Source organism: Podarcis filfolensis, assembly GCF_964270895.1.
Source record: "Podarcis filfolensis genome assembly, chromosome: 15".
NCBI lineage: Eukaryota > Metazoa > Chordata > Lepidosauria > Squamata > Lacertidae > Podarcis > Podarcis filfolensis.
The window spans coordinates 36,723,873-36,747,024 of NC_139618.1; positions in this window are offsets into that span (position 1 = coordinate 36,723,873).

Here is a 23,152-nt window from a genome sequence, read left to right on the forward strand (position 1 = left end):
CGGGCCCTTGTAGGCTTGTGGGCTGTTACTGGATTATCTGTAGCACGCCTGCTTTTCTATGATTTTCACACACTCCTCCTACTTGGAGTCATTGTTCCAAGCTGTTTGCTTCTGCTTTCTGCTAAATCTTAAGGACTGCAGGGAGGACCTGAAAGAAACGGTTGCAGCACGATGCATCAAGATTCCAGCCACCCCATCCAATTCTGCCTCTGCCCTGATTTTCTATCAATATTTTGTCTGCATTCCATGGCTATGCTCAGTCCACACTGGATTGTTTTTCTTCTTTACTCCCCCCTTTCCCCCGCAAAGATAACACTTTATGCTGGGTGATTGCTCCCCCCCCCAATAAAGTTTGTAATACAAAAATTAAAAAGACACTTTGTACTTGCGCAAACTTGGGGTTTCTCCAGCCCTGCTGATACATTCCCTCAGGATGTGCTGCTTTGGCTAAATAAGTAGCAGCACTCCCAGTCTGATCATAAGAAATAGAGGGAGTGATGGTTTAACCTATCACCTGAATCCATTTACGGCTATGACATGCCTCTTTGGTGTTGATGAACTGATATGACAGCTTTGACTCATCACTTGGCAATGCCAGTAGCCCTGATCATATTCAAGCTAATTTTGCCTGAGTCTACCTTGAGAGCTATGGAAGAGGGTGTGTGTGTGTGTGTGTGTGTGTGTGTGTGTGTGCGCGTGCTCAGGTAGCTTAAATAAAAGTAGACTCTTAGTTGTTAGAGGATATGATGGATAGAGTTGATCATCAACACCTTGAGGTTGATTGGGTAATCATAACCTTCAGGGGCACCAGTCTTTGAACTGTAATGGACATGAGCAATATTCAGAGGATAGCAGTTCCTCTCACCTATCATTCAATCCAATGCTGAATTGCCTTTGTGTGTGTGTGTTTTTCTGATGAGTCTGCTGTGTAGCCTGAGTGTTGTAAGACTAGGAAGGTCATTATTATGCCTTCTCCAGCACTGAAAAAGGAGATATATTAAGCCAGCAGTGACTTGACAAGAACTGTGATTGTGAAGTGGAGAACTCTTCCCAACTCTCCAGCTAAAGTTAATGAAAAATAAAGGATGATTCACAGCAGACTTTGCCTGGGTTTCCCTTTAATCTCCTTTATTCTCCAGTTACTCTTTTCCATTTGCATCTGGCAAAAGCTGTCTTGCGCATCCAAAAAGAACTCTCTGAAGTTCCATTCTGTATGTTTTCCCATTAGCAAAAAAGCATATTTATCAGATCTGGTCTACTTCAAAAAAAAGAGTGCCTCTTCCCACAGTCAGCTAAGAATTTCTATCAGTGAACAACGGGGAAGGACAGTAGCTCTGTAGCAGAACAGTTGCTTTGCATGCAGAAGTCCCAGGTTGAATCCCCATCACTTGCAGGGAGGACTGGAAATATCTGAATCCTGGAGAGCTGCTGTCAGTCAGTGTAGAAAGTACTGGGCTGGATGGACCAGTGTTCTGACTCAATGAATGGTGGTATCCTAAGGGACGCGGGTGGCGCTGTGGATTAAACCACAGAGCCTAGGGCCTGCCCATCAGAAGGTTGGCGGTTCGAATCCCCGCGACGGGGTGAGCTCCCATTGCTCGGTCCCTGCTCCTGCCAACCTAGCAGTTTGAAAGCACGTCAAAGTGCAAGTAGATAAATAGGTACTGCTCTGGCGGGAAGGTAAACAGCGTTTCCGTGTGCTGCTCTGGTTCGCCAGAAGCGGCTTAGTCATGCTGGCCACATGACCCGGAAACTGTACGCCAGCTCCCTCGGCCAATAAACGAGATGAGTGCCGCAACACCAGAGTCGGTCACGACTGGACCTAATGGTCAGGGGTCCCTTTACCTTCACCTATCTTCCTAACAAGACCAAGGTGGAAATGCTTCACAACCCCCATGAGTCCGAATTTTATTGGTATGATGACCCATCAATTTGTTGTCACATGAATTTTGGATGTTAGGTCTTTGCTGGGGCTCACTTAGAAGTTGCTTTTCCTCTGAAGGCTGTTCAGCTCTCCTTCTTTTCATGAGGCAGCCCAGAAAAGTAGCTCCCGTGTTCCCAAGGTAAATGTAAAATCCAATCCAGGCAGAATTGACAGGCAGTTCCTTGCAAATCCAAACAGGTATAATCACACGACAATAGCTCTTAGTCACTTTACACATAATAATCGAAGCTGAGCTGTTGACGAACTTCAAGCTGTATAGCGTTTCCCCTGAAGAGTTTCCCTTATAATGCACAGAGACTCTCCTCGGGTTGTAAAATTGCACATTAATGCAGCGAAAGCACCAGTTCTTTGGTACCGCTTAATTCATGGCTTTTGTTGATGTTCCCACAAATGTTATGTGAAAATTGCCGTCATAAATCGCAAACGAGTAACCACTAATGCAATCAGTAAGGATGTTTGAATGTTTGCTAGACTGAGACGTATGGCTATGATCCAGAATATCATGAATTTATGAATAAGTCCCAATGGTTTTCAAAAGTAATGCATTGATGTATATGTAGAAGCCAGGCTGACAGGAGGCAACCCGATTGATGATACAAGCTGAGGTCTAAACATAGAGGAGGTTGGCGGGAGTAGTTCACCATCTGGCAATGCTGATTGGCTGTGTTTTTGTGCATGCCTCTGATTCGCCTGGTCTGTGCAGTCTGCCGTGTCATGCATTTGTTTTCAGCTGACTGCATCCGTAAAATGCATGAATCAGTGTACATTGTCTACCATGCTGGGAAATGGTAACGGTTTGCAGAGGAGCAAATGTCCCTGCTTTAACTTATTGCATTCTATAAAGGAGGAGCTGTAGATCGGTGATAAAGAGCAGAATGCAATTCCAGGGAAATGTGGTCTGATTCAGTGCCGTGATTCTTAGATGTCTGCATCATCTTCTTTTCAAACCAACTCTTAGCTTTGCTTCTTTCAGAAAATGTTTTAAATTACTGCAGCCCCCACCCTAGTTAGTTTTCATACTGCCAATGTAATTGCCAATAGATGACCCCCCCAAAAAACTTATGTAGAACTACAATCTCCAGCCAAGGACTCTTTCTTCTCTGATCCAATGGGAAGCGAGTAAACTGAGGTCAGCACTTCTATAAAGACTCACTCAGATCGCTGTCTTAAATGCATATTAAAATGAGGGGGAGAATATTATTACACTGCTTTGCATTCCCATAACTTTAATCTAAAATGCGGGGTTTTTTGTTGTTTTTTTGGCTTTGCTCGGCTCTAAGTTCTAATTAGTTTGCAATGCACATTTTAAGTTAATTAATGGCATGTCTTAATTATGTTGATCAAGTTAACATGTAAATTACAGTGCGGTGCTGAAACAGAAATGTAGCAGATGCTTAAGGCTACCATTATGGATCACATGTGAAGCTTAGACCCTAAAGAGAAAGGGTGTGCATTGTGTGTGTGTGTGTGTGTGTGTGTGTGTGTGTGTGTGTGTGTGTCTTGGACTAGCCCACAATTGAGCCTCCCTTAGGCACTCTCTTCCAGGAGTCATTTCTGCTTCTCAAACTTCTGCTGCAGCCCCTAATCAGTATCCCAATTTAAGAACGTAAGAAATTGCCTTACAATGAGTCAGACCATTTGTCCAGTGCAACTGGCAGTAGCTCAGTCTAAAGGGCTTCAAGCAGGGGACTTTCCCAGAGACTGAACCTGGGACTCTCTGCATGCAAAGTAGATGCTCCACACCTGAACTATTGTCCTCCTGCTTGCATACTGATAGGCAAATAAAAAGGCAGACACATAGGTCAGGGTAGAGCTGAGCCCCTATCATTTAGACCTTAACTTAAAACTGGCAGAGGGGGATGACTATGGGGCAGGAGCTAACTTAACTGGATAACTACAGTCATACCTGGGGTTACAGATGCTTCAGGTTGCGTTTTTTTGGGTTATGGACCGCCAAAACCTGGAAGTACTGGAATGGGTTACTTCTGGGTTTCGGTGGCCGCGCATGCGCAGAAGCACTAAATTGCGCTTTGCGCATGCACAGAAGCACTGAATTGCAACCCGCTTGTGCACAGACGCACAGACTCAGGTTGCGAATGCTGCGGGTTGCGAACGTGCATCCCACACGGATCACATTCGCAACCTGAGAGCATCCACTGTGGGTGACCTGTCCTTGTCTAAGGAATTAGGCCATGGCTCCCTAGCCTGCCCTGATTCCCAGTCCACACCCTGAAGGTGAAAAGGGAGCCCTTGCCTCATCTCGGGTTGCCATACGTTCGTATATTCCCGGGTTTCAAACAACGTGTAACGGCAAAATTAGCTGAAATATGGCAACCCTACTCATCACTGCGCCCCCCCCCCCGGGACCACAGAACCCGAGGTGGATGAGGAAGTTTGGGCTTAAAGGAGGCCCCTATCCCACCCCCTGAACTGGAGACTTTGAGAAGTGACCCTGGGGGCCGACCCATCGCCTGAAAGTTGCCTAAAAGGTACCACCAGGCTAAACGAAACTGTTTCTTTTGCCACACCTAAACTGCCCAGAGTGGCCAAATCAGGAAGATTAATCCATTTAAACAACACGACAGACCATGTAGCATTCGGTTCTGTTATTCAGTGTAAAGTATAAAAACAACAACAGCAACAACAACCAACCTGTGATCCAAAATGCAATTGGGAAAAAATTCCTACATGGCCTCCTGAAGCTCACTGGGAGACTGGGAGAGAGCTGTTGCAAAGGAAGAGGCTGGAGGGAAGGCAAATTGCCTCTTAAATAGGGATTAAGCCCTCCCTCCCTCCTCACACCATGTTAGGAACTTGCCAAGGATTTTCTCATGCTGCCTCTCTTGCCCCAACAGTGCACAAAGGAGTCCAGTTGTCTCAGCACCATCTAGGTAGGCTGTTTGGCTGAGCATTCTAACAGAGATATGGGAAGATGGCTTATACCAGTTCAGACCATTGATCCATCTAGTTCACCATTGTCCCTGATTAGCAGTAGCTCTCTAGGGTCTCAGACAGGGTTCTTTACCAACCCTACCTAGGGATGCTGGAGATTGATCCTGGGACCTTTTGCATGGAAAGGAGATGTTCCACCACTGAACTATGGCCCCTGGTTCATGTTGCCAATTTATTTTAACCTGTTCCTTTATTTCCACAACTAGTTGTCTCTACATGCTCCCCTACTGCTTTGTAAGTGATGCAGAACACCTGATTTGGTATCTTCAGTTCCTCAGATTGAATATCTCCATGTCTGTGTTAATGAAAATGTAGATTTTTCAGGGTTTTGTAGGTCTTCGTGTGTGTGGGTGGGTGGGAGAGAGAGCACATATATGATACCTGTATCACATCACAGGCTCTCTCCTTCAAAGCATCACATCATTGCAGTGAACACTTAAAAAAAATCTTGATTCAATTATCTAATAGTAAGGTGGAGAGGAGGATTAGCAGCTGATTAAAATGCTTACAGAAAATAGATATGATTAAGTGGAATAATCCTCAAGAAACCAACGGCTGCATTAGATAAATTCTGTCATGCAGATTATACTCCTTTTAGCAGGAAAAGTTTCTGTATTTATTTTTATTGTCAAAACTCTAGGACTTTACTGGTGTACCTGAATCTGACTTGGCTTGTTCTTCTGCTCCAGACCTGTAAGAAGCACCAAACAGCTGTCCGGCAATGTTTTCTTTTGCTGCTGTTTAATGAGAGAAGCAGGCATTTCAGGGCTTATGCAGCTGTGTTTATGATGCAGAACTTTCCAGGAGGTGTTTTATTAATTAATCTTATTTATCGAACCACTGAGCTGCTGCCCTACAGGTCATTCTCTTCGCATTTTAATGAGCGGCTTGTGATGTGAACGTTTTCTCCTCGCTGTCTAAATATTCTCCCCTCCCATTGGCGCAAGGGGCAGCACTGGTGTCTTGACCATAGCTTAGTGGTAAAGCACGTGTCTTGCATGGGAAATGTTCCAGGTTCAATTCCTGGCATCTCCATAATTTAATTTAATTTTTATTTTTTTCAATTAAAGATAGCAGGTGATATGAATGACCTCTGCCATGGACCCTGCAGAGATGTTGTTAGGTAGAGCAGATATTTCTAAATGGTCCAAGGATCTGATATGGTATAAGACAGCCTCTTAACATTAATTAGAGAAGTTTTGTTGAAGTGCAAAACTAGATGATAACAGTGTGTTTGGATTGCTTTTTAATGTTGTTCTCCTCCCTGCACTACTGCAAAGTGCTGTGATGGCAGCAAATTACTTTTAAAAGTTGTTTTAAAGTTTTGTGATAGGGATTGTCAGTATGGTGCCAGTGGGTACACAGCTGGCCTCAGAAGCCTTTCCTGGCACCCACAGAGTCTCCTTCCACCCTGATATTAGGCAGGAAAGAAGTATTCTAGAATAGGGTCCCACCTGCACGATGAAGTATTATACCACTTTAAGCAGTTATGGCTTCCCCCAAAAGAATCCTGAAACCTATAGTGGCCTGGTAGTTTCTCCAAACAGTCAGTATTTTTCAGTTGGGATCCAAGAGCATACCAGAACTTGTGCAATTAAAGTGGGTTAAAGCACTCTGTTACCTCCATTTAATGAATCCACTTAAGAAAAAGGAATATACCTGAAGTATACCTGAAGGAGTGTCTCCACCCCCATTGTTCATCCTGGACACTGAGGTCCAGCACCGATGGCCTTCTGGTGGTTCGCTCACTGCAAAAAGTGAAGTTGCAGGGAACCAGGCAGAGGGCCTTCTCGGTAGTGGTGCCTGCCCTGTGGAATACCCTCCCATCAGATGTCAAGGAGATAAACAACTATCTGACTTTTAGAAGACATCTGAAGGTGAGGCATCTGATCAAGGCCTGTATTTTAAAATGAGCTTAAAGATTTGCAAATGTTTCATGCCAGGCAGAAAAGCAGCTGGCTAAGTACTTTGGCAGATGCTTATCTTCCTGAACAGGGCCCCCGTGATTTATAGCAGGAGACAAATTTTTCAAAGTTGTAAAAGGCAATTACAGGCTGGGAGCAAAGGTTATACTGACCCTACATATTACAGAATACAATCAAGCTGCAAAAACACTAATTAAGAGTTGGTAAATAGTAAGATTTATTGTTTAACAGAAAATAATACCATGTGCCTCCCATCAGACTCTAGCCACATTTTCCTAAGGTTAAATGGCAAGAGCTAATGGGAAAAGCAGCTGGCTGGGAAAGGGGGGGTAAACTGAAGAGGTTTTACTTTGCAAAGGCCTTTTCTTCTAAAAAGCTATCTATGTTAATGTATGAGATTTGTTGGCTTAAATGTAATTATGCCAAGGATTTAGAAAGTAAGAAATGTTAGATTCTTATGTTAGATTCTTATTTCATTGATGGTGTGTGAGAATGTGAACTCAAGATCTCTGTTTAGACAAAATTTAATACCATGAGCCATCTGTTTTAGCCATTTGTTTTGGAATGGAGGGGGGAAAGGGGCAAAAGGTGATCTGGTGATTAAGGTGCCTTGTCGAGGCAAATGTAAGATATATGGCTACTTGTTTGCCATTTATGGATAGAAGGAAATATAGCTCTTTGTCTCCCATAAAAGGTAATAGGAATTGGGTGTATCTTTTATGATTGGTTCTAGCAAACAGCCAATAGGAATTTCAACCAGGCTGATTGGACAGAGGCAGCCAAAGGAGGAGCAAGGGGGCTGGGCTGAGGAAATATAAGCGCTGACCATCAGGGCTGGAGTGGGCAGAGCTTTGGTAACCATATACCACTGTGCCTATCATTTATTTGTCTGACAAATAAATTATTATTTTAATTTCTCTATTGCTGTGTTGAATATTTCATTCCAGCTAAGCGTTAACCACAAGCAGGGTGCTACAAAGGCAGCCATGTTTAGGGAATCCTTTAATATTTGATGAATTATTGTATTTTAATATTTTGCTGGAAGCCACCCAGAGTGGCTGGGGAAACCCAGCCAGATGGGTGGGGTATAAATAATAAATTATTATTATTATATTTGCAGTTAGCAAAGTGAAAGTGAAAAGCACTGAAAGGGTGGAATGAACAAACGCTTAAGAGGAAGATGTGTAAACACTACACAAGCAAATCAGTATGAATGTTTGTTGCATGTTAAGATCCCAAGACCTCCCCCAATAAATAATGACACAATTGACACGGAATTTAGGTTAAGGTTATTGGCATAATTTTGGCCATCACTTTATTGATTACAGATCATAAGTGGTTTGCTTAGGCATTGGTTCCCAACTAGAAAGAAAAAAAGAAAAGTATTCATCGCGTCAATAAAGATGAAAAAGAATTTAAACATAACAAGAAAAGAGAAAAAAAAACAATAAAAAGAGCCAAATATTTATACAACATCATGTCTTGTCCAATAAAGTTTTCTGGAAACAAAAACTTCCAATCTTCCTCATTATACTTTTTTCTATTGTCTTGATTTTATCGCACACTTTTATAACTTTTTCCATACATTCCTCTAGGATGTTTCTTCCATTTATTTATTGTACACAAGTATCATTCAATTTTGCTAGAATGGTATCTTTTTTACAATATAGTCTTATGTATTCCTTAAATAATTTCTATTCTCCGTATACTTTCTGGTTTAGGGCTCCCCTGACTTGACTTGTCAGCTTTGCTAATTGGAAATACTCTTTCATGAGTGTTTGCCAATCTGTTATTGCTGGTGTTGTTTCACAATCTGTTGGTGTTGTTGTGGCTATCCAATCGCTCCCACCCACACAATCCATGAGGTCAGTCCTGATGATCTCACCGCAACGCATGCTCTCTGGGAGGAGGACACAATTTGTCATATAACCCCTCCCCACCCCCCACAAAAAAATGAGACTGAATGGTCAATAAAGACCAGATACAGTTGAATTTACATGTGCAAGCAAATTGGAAGGGATGCTCATTAAACATCTGAAGCAGCCCCCCACGAGAAGCAAGTACTTGCTATTATCACAGGAAGTTGTGTGTCGAGGTCCCCAAGACACCCCCAAATAAAACACAATGACACTTGAATTTTGTTTAAGGTTTTTGGCATAATTTTGGCCACAACTTTTTTAAATTACAAGCAATGTGAGTGGTTGCTTAGGCACTGGTTGCGACTATCTGACCCCGCATGGGGACAGTCTGACATTCGCACGCCCGCAAAGTCAGAAAGGGTAAGTCACCTGGGGAGAGAGACGGGACTGGGAAACATGCCTCACCTCTCCCCAAATGCTCCCAGGGGCTCTTGCATGGCCCTAGCCCCTTGACAGGGGTTCAGACGAAAGCATGGTGAGCCCCTGGGTTCCTTTAATGGAAAACCCTTGCAGCAGCAGCACTTTTGGAGGGGCAGGCACAGCCAAATCCATACCCCTCCACCAACCAATTCCCAAACCAATGCCTAACCGCAACCTTACAAGTTGTGACGATTTGCTACGCAGTAGGCAAAAACCAAATGGCTCCAGCCAATCAGCCAAGTGGACAAAATTCCTACCGGGCCCCTGCCCCAAAAGCAGACGACCCCATGACAGGCATGGCAAGGTCAAACAAACAGCCTAAAATTAGGGAGGGAGGGCGGGTGATCTGATGCATGCAGCAAAAAGAGGAAGCTCAATGCTGCGTGCAGGGTATTTAAAGACTAGGGCTGTCAATCATGAAATGGCAACATATAAATCTCCCCAGTAACAGCCAGCCCCTGTTAAAGATGGCCAAACTCTTTCCCGCCCAGCAACAGTGGGGTGTCTTGTTAGCCCCCACCGCAACATGTGCTCTCCATGAGGGAGAACACGCTTTCCGGTTATCTTGCCCTCCCTAGAAGTACTCTTACCCCCAGATCAGTCCTGGGAGCAGAATGGTCAGGCCAGGAAGACTTGCCAACTCCTGCCACACAGGCTGCAGACACACCACACCTTTAACGCACAACCCCCCCCCAAAAAAAAAAAATCCTGGAAATTGTTGTTTGTGGTGGGTGCTAGGAACTGTAGTTCTGTGAGGGGTAAACTACAATTCCCATGATTGCTGGGTGGGGGGAGTCCCTCAGACAGCTGACTGCGACTGAAGTTTCTTTTCCGGGTTTTTGTTCTGCCCCACCCACCTTTTAAAACTTCTTAATGAACTCAAGGCATTGCAGTGCAGAGGCAATCTGGAATATGCAACAGATGTCCAAAGCAGAAATCTGCAATATGCAACAGATGTCCAAAGCAGACAAGTGGAAAGAGCTTCACAATTTCTCTGCCGCCACAGCTAGCCACTAATGGAATCCCCACCAGAGTTTTAAAAGGTCTCTATAAAGTAGGGCTGAATACTTGATCAAATTCCTCATTATATAATGTTAGCCATTTGAGATTAAAATACAATTACAAACATCTTTGGAAATAAAACGAATTGATTTCCCTACCTCTGTGGGCTACTTGACACATAATGGATTGAGAGCAAGAATCTATTCACTGTTCCAAAGCAGCTAGGCTCTACAGGAAGGGTCAGGGACCTGTTGGAGCCTGTGGGCCACATTCATGAATAACTTTCTCATGAATAACCTTCCAGGGACCACATGCCTCTGGCAGGCCAAGAAGCAACACGTGCAGGCTTTTCACGTACCAAAATAGTCTTGTGAAAAAGACTCAGAGATCCAGGTATGATGGGGAGGATGAGGTAGCTAGAACCGCCACTGGCATTGGCAAGGAGTTGCCAGATTTCCTAGTGCTCCTCCAGGTGATTGTGCCTTCACCCTGATCTGCTTGCACAAAGCAATACAGTGGTATCTCTGGATGTGAACAGGATCCGTTCTGGAGCCCCGTTTGCATCCTGAAGCAAAAGCAACCCACATCTGCGGGTCGCGATTCGTCGCTTCTGTGCATGCACGTGACGTCATTTTGAACATCTGCGCATGCATGAGCGGCGAAACCTGAAAGTAACACACTCCGTTACTTCTGGGTCGCCGTGGAGCGCAACCCAAAAATATTCATCCCGAAGCTACTTCAACCTGAGGTATGACTGTACTATACTATACTTGGTCTTTATTGATGATTTGTTGATTCATTTGAAGGGAGCAAATACAACAATTAGTTTTTATCTGTTTGTGCAGTGTTAAGGCACCTTCCAGTTATGATGGGGGTGTATCAGGGCCGGATTTAGGTTTGATGAGGCCTTAAGCTACTGAAGGTAAGGGGGCCCTTTATATGTCCAGCTGTCCTTTGTCAACAACAAATTGCCATTGTTTTTTATGTTGAATATATGCTATATGGTAATTTATGGACCTAATAGGTATCTAAAGACATTTACACATAACAAAATATGTATTTTATCAAAGTAATTCTTGAACTGAAATACTATTAAGAAGAAGTATATTAATAGTGAATTTTTTTGGGGAGGGAGGGCCAAGAGAGTGGGGCCCTAAGCTATAGCTTGTTTAGCTTATACGTAAATCCAACACTGGGGTGGATTCTTCACAGATAGAGAAAACCCTTCTCACCTGTACATTGTTAAGTTTTCACAGTGTCTTGTTCATCAGAACCTCTGGTGCGACCTTTAAAATAATAATAGCAGCAACAGCAGGCAAATGAGCAATTACAAGCAAAATGGATAAAAGGTGTTTTAGATGATTCACAACCATCTCTCAAATGTCATTTGTATTTGTGACATTTGTACCTATTTATTTTCTAGTTGGCCATCTTGAAGCATTGATATGCCTAGCAAGTCTTTTCCACTCTTACTTTGTCATGTAAATAACTCTTCACTTGGGCAAGCGACAAAATAAAACGGCCCAAGTGCCATATCGATGCCACCATGCAGCTGCTGAGCCTTTGATTTTTTTTGGCCAAGAATTCTGCAACAGAGTTTAAAAACAAGGTAGATATTTTAAAGGAAAGGTTTGGCATCAGCCTGCTACATTTGGAGCATTATTGATAGTTCTGAGTTGTTATGTTAGGGAATGATTTCTCCCAGAAAATCTTCACCCACCTGCTGAGAGCACTTACTTTGTTTTCCCCACAACAAGTGGTTGAAAGGTTTCAAAATGGAGGCCCAGAACATTAAACCTCTCCATCTGTCTGGCTGCCAGAAGTCTCTGGGTGACTTCTTTCTCTCTGTGTGTGTGTGTCACTAAGAACATAAGAAGAGCCTGCTGGATCAGGCCAATTCCAGAATCCTGTTCTCACAATGGCCAACCAGATGCCTGTGGGAACCATCAAGCAGGATTGAAGCATAAGCGCGCACACCTCTCCAGTGGTTTCTAGCAATGGATATTCAGAAGCCTTACTGCTTCTCACCAGGGAAACAGAGGAGGGGCATCCTGGCTAGTAGTAGCCATTGATGGACCTCTCCTCCATGAATTTGTCTAATCCTCTTTTAAAGGCATTGTGTGGGATAGAGTTTCATAGTTTGTACGTATGCGCTGCATGCATGAAGAACTACTGCTAGGTGCTAACTACTTTCCAAGTTGCATACAAGGGTGCTGGGACAGAAACAATCATGGCCGATCGCGCACAAATGCTGACATTTTTTAAAAAAGCAAGATCTATTAGTTACTTAAATCCCTCTTCAGCTATCAGTGGATCCTTGTGTAGCTGAACTGAAATAAGGGGGGAGAGAGAGAGAGAGATGATAGTTTTCATATTAGCAAGCCTGCAGATTATTTCTAGATGGTGCGGAAGGTAAAATGAGGCTAGCTGCTTCCGGGGAAGTGGTGAGCCAAAGTGCCTCTCATTATACAAATGGATTACTACCATTACACTTCCTGCATTTATGGAACCATCCACCCACTTTAGTCTTAATTTGAAGATAGCTCCTGCTGTGGAAAAAGAAGAGGTATCATTTAGGGATGGGCAAATCTGTCAGTTTCTCTTTCTGTTTTTCAGTTTCCCAATCATACTTGTGAGTTCAACTCAAATGTGAGTTGAACACATTTCTACATCAGTTTGCATAAAAAAAAAAATCATCCTGCAATTCATCATCATTTCAGTGCATGTTTCTCCTATATCGTACACATTGTTGCAAGTAATTCTCTGGAATATAATGCATTTTTCCTATGCCATTTACCCATGCACATTTTTGAACAATATTGTTTGGATAATCACATCACAAAATTTGGTGATGGGCAAGTTTCAAAGAAAAGCAGAGACTCGGTTCACATACAGGTTCAGGAAGTGCAAATTAGGCCCCATCTGCACTCAACATTTAAAGCAGTATCCTATCACTTGAAACAATCATGGCTCTCTCTCCCCTGACCAAGAATTCTGGGAACTGTAGTTCCTTCAGCGTGAAAATATTTGTTTGGAGACCACAATTAAAAGAACTATGATTCCCAGAGTTCCTTGGGAAGAGGGAATGATTGATAAAGGCACTCAGAGGGGAATAGGGACTCTTAAAGGTAAAGGGACCCCTGACCATTAGGTCCAGTCGCAGATGACTCTGGGGTTGCGGCGCTCATCTTGCTTTATAGGCCGAGGGAGCTGGCGTACAGCTTCCGGGTTATGTGGCCAGCATGACTAAGCTGCTTCTGGCAAACCAGAGCAGCGCATGGAAACGCCGTTTACCTTCCCGCTGGAGCGGTACCTATTTATCTACTTGCACTTTGACGTGCTTTCAAACTGCTAGGTTGGCAGGAACTGGCACTGAGCAACAGGAGCTCACCCCATCATGGGGATTCGAACCGCCGACCTTCTGATCGGCAAGTCCTAGGCTCTGTGGTTCAACCCACAGCGCCACCTGCGTCCCTCCTGGCAACTCTTAGCACCTAAATATAGTTCCCAGGATTTAAGTTGGTATGATACTGCTCTATATGCAGAGTGCAAATGGAGCTTTGGATAGATTTGCGTTCTAATGCAAACTAAACATATTTTCTCTCCCTTCCTGATAGTGTTCCTAATGTGTGGGTACCAGCCACCAACCAAGAGTCATATGGGGGTTCAGCGGCAGCAGCATGAATAGAGATCAGCAGCCTCTTTGTTTCTGGCCTAGCCCAGCAGCTGCCTTGGTGCCAGCTGCTTTTCTTCAAGCGTCTAACATGGCAGATTGGCTGCCAGGCTGGTGGTGTCCTTTAGAGGCCTGGTATTGCTCAAGTGAATCTAATTCTGCAGGCTCCTTTGATAAACCGTGCATAAGCCAAGCTGGTGGAACAACAGTTCATCTTATGCTCCTCAAGCAAGGTTCGCCGTTGGCAAGAATCACCACTACACCTCAGGGAGGAAGCGAGCGAGCGAGCAAGCGAGCTGCAATAATGGGAGAGTTAAAGACTGTGGGGGAGGAGAGAAGTAGCCAGGTGATCCTTCATGCAAAGGAGAAAGATAGGATGTACAAAGAGAAAACAGACCATGTGGCAGAGCCAGAGAATTCTCTTTAAAAATATATCAAAACTTTACTGTGAAGTTAGAATAACAGTCCGGCAAGAAATACAGAATAACATAAAAAAAAATTTAAAAACCTGCACCAAAAACAGATACCCTCCACCATTTCTCCAATGAAAATAGGGACATCCTGTTCCATGAGGAGGAGGGGGATAAAAATAATACTTATAACCCATCTGACAGCGTTGCCCTGGCCACTCTGGGTGGCCTCCAACATATATAAAAACATAATAAAACATTAAACATTAAAAACTTCCCTATAGCAGGCTGCCTTCAGATTTCTTCTAAAGGTTGTATAGTTACTTATCTCCTTGGCTCAGGGGTTGTATAACTCCATACCCTCCAATGAAAACAGGGATGTCCTACCATACCCTCCAACATTTCTCTGATGAAAATAGGGACGTCCCAAGGAAAACTGGGACATTCCAGGATCAAATCAGAAACCAAGACAGCTTCTGTAGATCTGTGACCGTCCCTGGAAAATAGAGACACTTGGAGGGTCTGATAAAAGTCTGAATTCACAACCATTATCACATAAAATCATGCACATTTTCAAGAAACTACACAACAAATTAAGTGTTACAACGAAACCTGATCTGATATAAAGAGAGTATGAAACCAATAAGTGTTATTCTATTCTGGTTTCTTTTTTTTTCAGCCAGAGGACCGTAATCCCTGTAGCACAGTGGTGGGTGGAGCCAGAGGCAAAAGTGGGTGGAGCAAAAATGCAAATGTTACCTTTGTACAAACCAATCTATCCTCCATTAAGACAACTGAGAGGTATTACTATAGTCCAAAAGCACATTCCAACTTCTCCTAAACATTCAAGGAAGGTGTGATGCAAGGCCAGAGAGGGGTATGGTTTGGGGAGCAGTAGTGTGCTATAGTGATCTGGGGGCCAAATAGACAGTCTTGGAGGGCCACATTTGGATTTGAGATTTCTCACTCCCTACTTAGCCCTTCCTTTTCAGTGTATATTTCTGCTGCATTTTTTCAGTCTCCATCTTTATCTCCAGGCTTGTGTTTTCAAAAGAGAAGGCAGAGGTTTGCAGACCCTCCAAGTGTCCCTATTTCCCAGGAGTGTCCGTGATTTAGAGAAGCCATCCCGGTTTCTGATTTCATCCTGGAATGTCCTGCTTTTCCTTAGGATGTCCCTATTTTCATTGGAGAAATGTTGAAGGGTAATGTTTAATGTTTTATTATGTTTTCATATATGTTGGAAGCCACCCAGAGTGGCTGGGGCAACCCAGTAAGATATGGGATGTCCCTATTTTCATTGGAGAAATGTTAGAAGGCATGAGTTTGTTCAGATGCACACTAAAACCTTTTCTGGGGGCAGTGGTGGAATGAGGAATTTCATCTGCAACCAGCTTTTCACTTACTATGCGTTATGGTATACAAAACCTGAGTGTATCCACAACAACAACAAATGGATAGCAAACTAAACATGAGCTTTGGTCTACTGATCACAGGTCAGTTCTCAGTCTGCTGCAGGTTTTGCAGGAATCTGGTGAATTCTCATCAGACTCATTTTTGTGAAGGAGTAGGAAAAGCTAACTGACCTTTTTCAACCAGACATGAACAAAAACACATCATGTATAATCCGCTCTTATTCTTTAATGCTTTCTTCCCCGGTTTTTCTAACTGTCCTTGTTATTATTCATGCTTCCCACAAGAGGGAGCCAAGCAGGCTTAGACAGATTCCAGGGCTTTCAAGACCTCTTCTCTTTCATTATTTGCTGCGGTCCTTGTCATTCATAATATGCACACAGCTCCTTTCTCAGCTGCACCCAATACTGTCTCATTCCCCCTAAAACTGTGAAATATGGCTTTGGAATAGAATGGGTTGGAATAAGATGAGGGGTGGGTGGCTCTGCCTTGCCCTGTCCTGTCAAATTTCTGGATGGGGATAGCTTAAAGTTTGTCTGGTGCAGGTTTCTCAAGATAATTCTGGCCAAAAAACACTGCCCACCATTGCAGAAATGCAACACACACATATATAATTATGAGGTGGTCTGAGGGCTCCTTTCCAATCCCCCCCTTTGTTAACAGTGTTAAAAGCTGCTCAGAGCAGGATTAAGGTGTCTGATGCTTTGCACCATGCTGGGTAAAATGATTTTTAAGAGAGTTCTGCTGGCAGCCGGATGCTACTTCCTGTGTCATGGCAGAAACGACGGTATTTTCAGGGAGAACCTTATGCAGGAAAAAATAGAGCTGACCCACCAGTATATGTGTGTGCATGTTTTTTTTAAAAAACTCCCTCTGAATGGAAATAAACAACACTATCATCACAAGTGAGAGGGGACAGAAAGTAAAGGGGAGCAGTGAATATAAGTGAAACCCTGCTGGATCAGACCAAAGACCAGATGCCCAGTGCTCTGTCCATGCAACACAGGAAAGAGAGGCAGGGGGTGGCAGCAAGAGGGTGGAGTGGCAATGAGGGTGGGGGCAGGAGGGGGGCAGCATGTTCTCATTTTGCCTAAGCAGCAAAATGGGATGCACTGCCCCAGGTATGGAGAGTTCCTCAATGGTGCCCAGGGGCAGGTGGCAAGCTGCCTCCGTGGGGTGGGGCATGGAGGAGAGGCACACAGCCGGAGTGTGCCTCCAGCCCACTGGAGCTACACAGGGCCACGCTGTGCCACCTGGCTTGCCAACGCTGCCCTGCTCTGAGAGGCGCACTCATGGTGCCCTGCAAGCCCAGCGCCGCTTTGCGAGACACAGAAGCTGGGCTGGGTTGGCAGTGCACATGCTTGTTGCGTCCTTCTCAAGCCGCCCTCCAGCTGGTGAGAAGGGCACAGCAGCTCATGATAGGCATTGTGAAGAATGCATCTCCCCCCAAACTGTGCCCAGGGCGATGGCCTGCCCATGCTACTCCTCTGCACTGCCCCTGGGAAAACTTGCAAGCAGGACCTGAGCACTAGAGCACTCTCCTGTCCTGAAATTTTCAGCAGCTGGTATTCAGAAGCCTCTGACTATGGAAGCAGAACTAGTATCATGGCTCATAGCCATGGATAGCCTCATCCTCTGTGAATCTGTCCAATCCTATTTTAAAGCGACCCAAGTTAGTGGAAATCACTGCCTTCTGAGAGAGCAAGCTCCACAGTTTAACTATGTGCTGCGTAAAGAAGCACTGACTTTTATTTGTCCTGAATTTTCCAATGTTGACCTTCAACTGATGCCTATGAGTTATTGCAAACTCTTGCAAAGGAGGACTGAAGGTCGGTAGCAGCTGAACAAGAAAGACTGCTGGAATCGAGGCTGAGATGACCAGAGTGTAACTGTCTCCTCCATGATCCCACACAGCTCCGCTATGATCATGAAGCTGGTATTTCAGTTCAGTTCCTCAGACAATGCTACCACAGTGCAGGAAAGCTGAGTGAACACTCCCCCCCCCCCCGGATTTATTTATTTATATATAAAAAATATTTGGTTGCATTCAGTCCTGCTCATGGTTGACACACTAAAGTTAATGGACATAACTAACTTCAGTTCATTAATTTCCCATACACGGAATAGGTCTTAGTTGGATAAATCTTTTTAAAAACTCACTAACAGAGACATACCCAGGTTCCCTTCTGCCCTTGAGAAGATTTATCTGTGTTCCCGTCCCTTACCAAAGGGATGTATTGGTACCTCTGAAGTCAGGAGAGACCATGGACCAGAAGCTCAAAAAGTTTGCTTTCATATGTGGTGGACATGCAAAAGGGTAAAAGAGGGAAATAGGGAAATATTGTATAATGAGTTGGAAAAAAATGTTTAAAAGTACTGGTACTTTCTCCAAAAAACCAGAGTCCTTCTGCTGGGGATAATTCAGAATGAAGTTCCCAGGTGTCAGAAAAGGTTTTTTTATGTATGCAACAACTGCGGCCCCTGTTTCGTTAGATCCAAAATAATTTATAATTATAAAATTATAAAATAATTTATAATGAGTGAGGTTCCAGTGAAACAAGATTGACAGATTATGCACAACTTGCAGACTTATCATATAGAATAAGAGAACAGGAAGAACATACGTTTAGAGAATATTGGAAAACATTTATTCAATATTTGGGAAATGATTGTGTACAGCTGAAAACGCTGGCAGCATTCAGATAAATTTGAATAAGTTTTGATGGATGTAAGAAAGGAATACTGAATGGTATAGTTTTTGTAAAATATGCAGGGATATAAGATACGTATAATGAACCATGAAAAGAGAAGGGAAGTCATTGATATCTTAAGGATGTAAAATGTTTATCTGAAATTGTAAAACAGAAAATTTATTAAAAACTATATATTTTTTTTAAAAAAATAAGTTGTTTTTTGTCACCTTTTGTACTCCACCAGTGACTTCCTCCATGGTCCTTGGGGTGGGGTCTGCTCTGCTCCACACACACCCTCCTCCATCTGCCTCCCTGCCTTCCTGCTTTCCTCCCCACACCTTACACTTGCTGCTTTGCCTTCTGACTTAATTCATCCATTCCTTCATTTTCTTTCCTCCTGCAATTCTTGCCTGCTTTCTCCACCTTCCTCCCGTCTGAGCTCCACACACCCCCGGCTCCTCCAGAGCAGCCGAGGAGCAGCCCAGGGAACACTCTTAGCCAGAGTGGAAAGGAGAGATTTTTGAGTCCTACTGGACTGCACCTTTGGCAACAACCAACCTAATCAACCCCTAGGTTAACTCACATGGAAGACACGGGCTTCCCAGACAACAAGACCTCCCTCTCAGCCTCAGTGATGTGGTCCAAAGGAAAGGAAAGCAATGCGTTTGGCACCAGCTTGACTCCAGGAGATGCCATGAGGAGGCATACTAGGCACCATCCAACTGTATTAGGGACTCCAGATTTGTGTAGGATTTATTCCTTAGCCCAGGCATAGGCAAACTCGGCCCTCCAGATGTTTTGAGACTACAATTCTCGTCATCCCTGACTACTGGTCCCGTTAGCTAGGGATGATGGGAGTTATAGTCCCAAAACATCTGGAGGGCCGAGTTTGCCTATGCCTGCTTAGCTCTTTCTTCTCCTGAAGATATCCCACAAGGCAGCAGAGGTTTAGCATTAGAGTTTTCCTTCTCCTACCTGTAGCTGGCTACTCAAACCCATTTCCCAGTGTTTGGCCACTGTCTCATGTTGACAATTTCTCGGAGTCACAGGTGAGAGCTGAGTGCAGAGTGGGGACCAAAGGTGGAAAAGCTACCCCTGAAGGAGCATGACGTGTCCCCCGCCAGAAGTACTACCCCTCCCCTAACAGCAAATATAAAATCACAACAAATTTAATAAATTGTCACAAGGAACTGGCCAACCATATCATATTCACCAAACTTGAGAAGGTCTGTTGAGATGAGGAATTCTTCCAAAGACATCTAAAAATAATAGGAAGTGAGGTTGCTTGTCAGATTGTCACTGGGAAGAAATTAGTGAACTGGCCACACTAAAATGCTCAAATTCTTTTAGATATCAAGTATATTGGGACGCGGGGGGTGCTGTGGTCTAAACCACTGAGCCTCTTGGGCTTGCTGATCAGAAGGTCGGCGGTTTGAATCCCCGCAACAGGGTGAGCTCCCATTGTTCGGTCCCTGCTCCTGCCAACCTAGCAGTTCGAAAGCACATCAAAGTGCAAGTAGATAAATAGGTACCGCTCCGGCAGGAAGGTAAACGGCGTTTCCGTGCACTGCTCTGGTTTCGGTGTTCTGCTGCGCCAGAAGCGGCTTAGTCATGCTGGCCACATGACTTGGAAAAACTATCTGCAGACAAATGCTGGCTCCCTTGACCTGTAAAGCGAGATGAGCACCACAACCCCAGAGTTGTTCATGACTGGACTTAACTGTCAGGGGTCCTTCACCTTTACCTTTAGGCCTCATTTACAGGGGGCAGGGCAACTAGCAGCACTTTCCCAGAGTATCTCAGTGATTCAGCTACAATATAAGACTCAGGCTCCTACATATACAGCCAAATATCAACCACTATCTCCCCAGAACATTGCCTGACAAAAGAATAATGGGAAAAAGAGATGGCAATGACCAGGGCTGGGGAGCAGAAATCCGATCAGGAAGGGGAGGGGAGAGAGAAGAAAGATGCTCACATAATTCCTCTGTGGTTTCATTTACAAGCTGTTTACTAAAATAAAATAAAAATCTAACATCTCTCTCACGCTTGGCTGATTGGCATTATCTGCAATGTGGATGCACCAGCTGGGCTGAGAGGGTGTTCTCATCTCCCCCCTCGCATATCTGTTTTCTTTTAGATGGCAACCAACTGTCTTGCCTTTCAAAAGGTGTTAAAAAAACTGGCAATGGATGGGAGCAGACAGCCTAGCAGGCTGGCCATTCAGATCCCTATGAATCATCCTGCAATTTCTTAGTTTGACAATTGCGCCTCCTATATTTTAAATATCAATTTCCAAAGGGGGAAAGAAGAGTCAATTCATTCCTTTACGGCCCTCTGTAATTTTACCTTGCTTGTTACTTATGTAGGGGGAATTGATTGGGGCGGAAAACGGTGGAGGACTGAATGAGCTTAAACTTTTTTCCCACAGCCAGGGAAAGGCCAGTCAAACATGCAATCATTTTAATGGCTCAGTGGCAAAGAGTTTCAATGGCTATTTGCATGCATGGCGTAAAACAGCACCTCATTTATATTTGTTTTTGTTGGCATCCATCTATCTTGAGAGACAATGGAGTGTGCCTCTGGGGATGAAGCCAGACCATGTTAGCAGCACTGTGACCTCCCCAGGACACAATCCTGGGCTGTGTATAGAGAGGTTCAGGGCTGCTCAGCCTCACTGATGTGTTCCAAAGGAAAACAGAGCAATACGTTTGGCACCAGTTTGGCTGCAGGTGTTGCTGGAAGGAGGCATACAAGGAGCTATCAAACCATTTTTGAGACTCTACTTCAGATTTGTGTAGGATTTACTCCTGAGCCTTATCTTCTCCTGAAGATACCTTGCAAGGCAGCAGAGATTTAGGATCAGAGTTTTCCTTCTCCTAGATGGGCTGCATTCCCAGGTTGATGAGCCTCACCTGCCCCTCACTTTCCTCTGCAGCACATGCGGAAACTGCCTTCTTAACCATTGGACTCACTATTGGTCTCATCCGCTCAGTCTTGCCATTCAGGAGAAGTCTCATTTATGTAATATCACTAAAATTTAACATTACACCCCATGTGGTGGCATGATCGTAGATACTCGAGACACCAGTAGGAATTTGGGGGAGGGGATCAATGCTATTTGTATTTAAAGACAAAGGGTTGTAGTAAAGTAAGCTCTACTCAGAGTAGGCCCATTGAAATTAAGGAACCTAACTTATATCCATTAACTTCAATTGGTCTACTTTGCGCAGGTCTAGCATTGAACACCAGACAAACCTACTCAATTTGCACTTTCTGAAATAATACAGACATGCTTCAAAATCCAGACTTCTCCAAATTTTGCAATGCAGGTAAATGTGTGCAAAAATGTTACGGTAAAGTTGAGGAAGGGAATGGAACCTGCATGGTGCAAGGTGCTTCTTCCCAAGCAGCTTCCCTGCAAGAAAGCTGCTTATGAAGCAGGACGCCCCAGTATTAATGCATCCTCTCAGCAGCTGTTGAACAGAGAGTTCAATCCTGAGGGATGCAGGATGCACCCCACAGAGAAGCCGCTTGAAAAAGAGAACCCCACAGAATTGACCCGTCCCTGATCTCAGGTGGGAGGACTGGAGAAGAGACACAGTGACTCCTTCCCCCACCTCCCTCCCAGTCATTAGTTTAATTAGTTAACCTCCCTCCCATTTAACCTTAGCCCTGTCCCTCAGCTCATTTGGAACTGGATCTGGGGTGAGGTTGGTGGTTCCTAGGCTGGCCCTGGGAAGATAGGCCTGATCACATCAGAGCCATGGAGAGGATACATCCAGAGGCAGATTTAAAGGTAAAGGTGAAGGTACCCCTGACCATTAGGTCCAGTCGCGAACAACTCTGGGGACCGCAACTGGTTCCGCTGCACTGGGAGCCAAGCCTAGGGGTCATTGCAGGGTGTCACATATGACATAGGTCAACTGAGCACAACATAAGGCAAGAAGTGGATGGGCATGGAATTTTGGCCTTGAATTTCGAAAGACTTGTGTCCATCCCTGATACAACCCTGTATGTCACTGAATATAAACATACGGAGAATTAATAGTGGGAGAACCTTCTGGGCTTCCTGGAGGCATCTAGGTTATTACTGCAGGAAACAAGATGCTGGACTAGATTAACTTTTCAATATGATCCAGCAAGGACATTCGTATGTTCTTTGCCAGCTCCCACCAAGGGCACCTCCAGAGATCTTTTTAAAAAAATAATAATTGTGCATTAATCATGATTTGAGCTAATGATGGTATTGGGGAGGTAATACGCAATCCTGCTTCCAATACAATTTGCACTTGCAAAAGGTTTGGGTGGAAATACTGCTTCATTTCCAGTTGGTGCAGGTCCTGTAGCTTCCTGCAGAAATCCTATAACTTTTCATATCACAAGTCTATGTGTCCTGTTTTATAATCTTATAGCCATAGGGCAATAATGGGGTAACATTGAGAAAGCATCGCAGAACATCTAATAAAGTGAAATAAGTCCAGTCCAGTATAAATCTATCATTAATGCACTATTATTGCATCAATGGTCACATCCACACCATATGTTCAAAGCACTATGATGGCACCACAGAAGCTCATGGCTTCCCCCACAGAATCCTTGGAACTGTGGTTTGTTAAGGGTGCTGAGAGTTGTCAGAAGACCCATCTACCTCCACAGAGCTATGATTCCCAGGGTGGTTTAGCAGTCAATCGTTTTCTCCAGGGAATTCTAGGAACTGTAGCTCAGTGAGGGGAATAAGGCCCTCATAGCAACTCTTAACACCCTTAACAAACTACAGTTCCCACAATTTTTTGAGGGGAA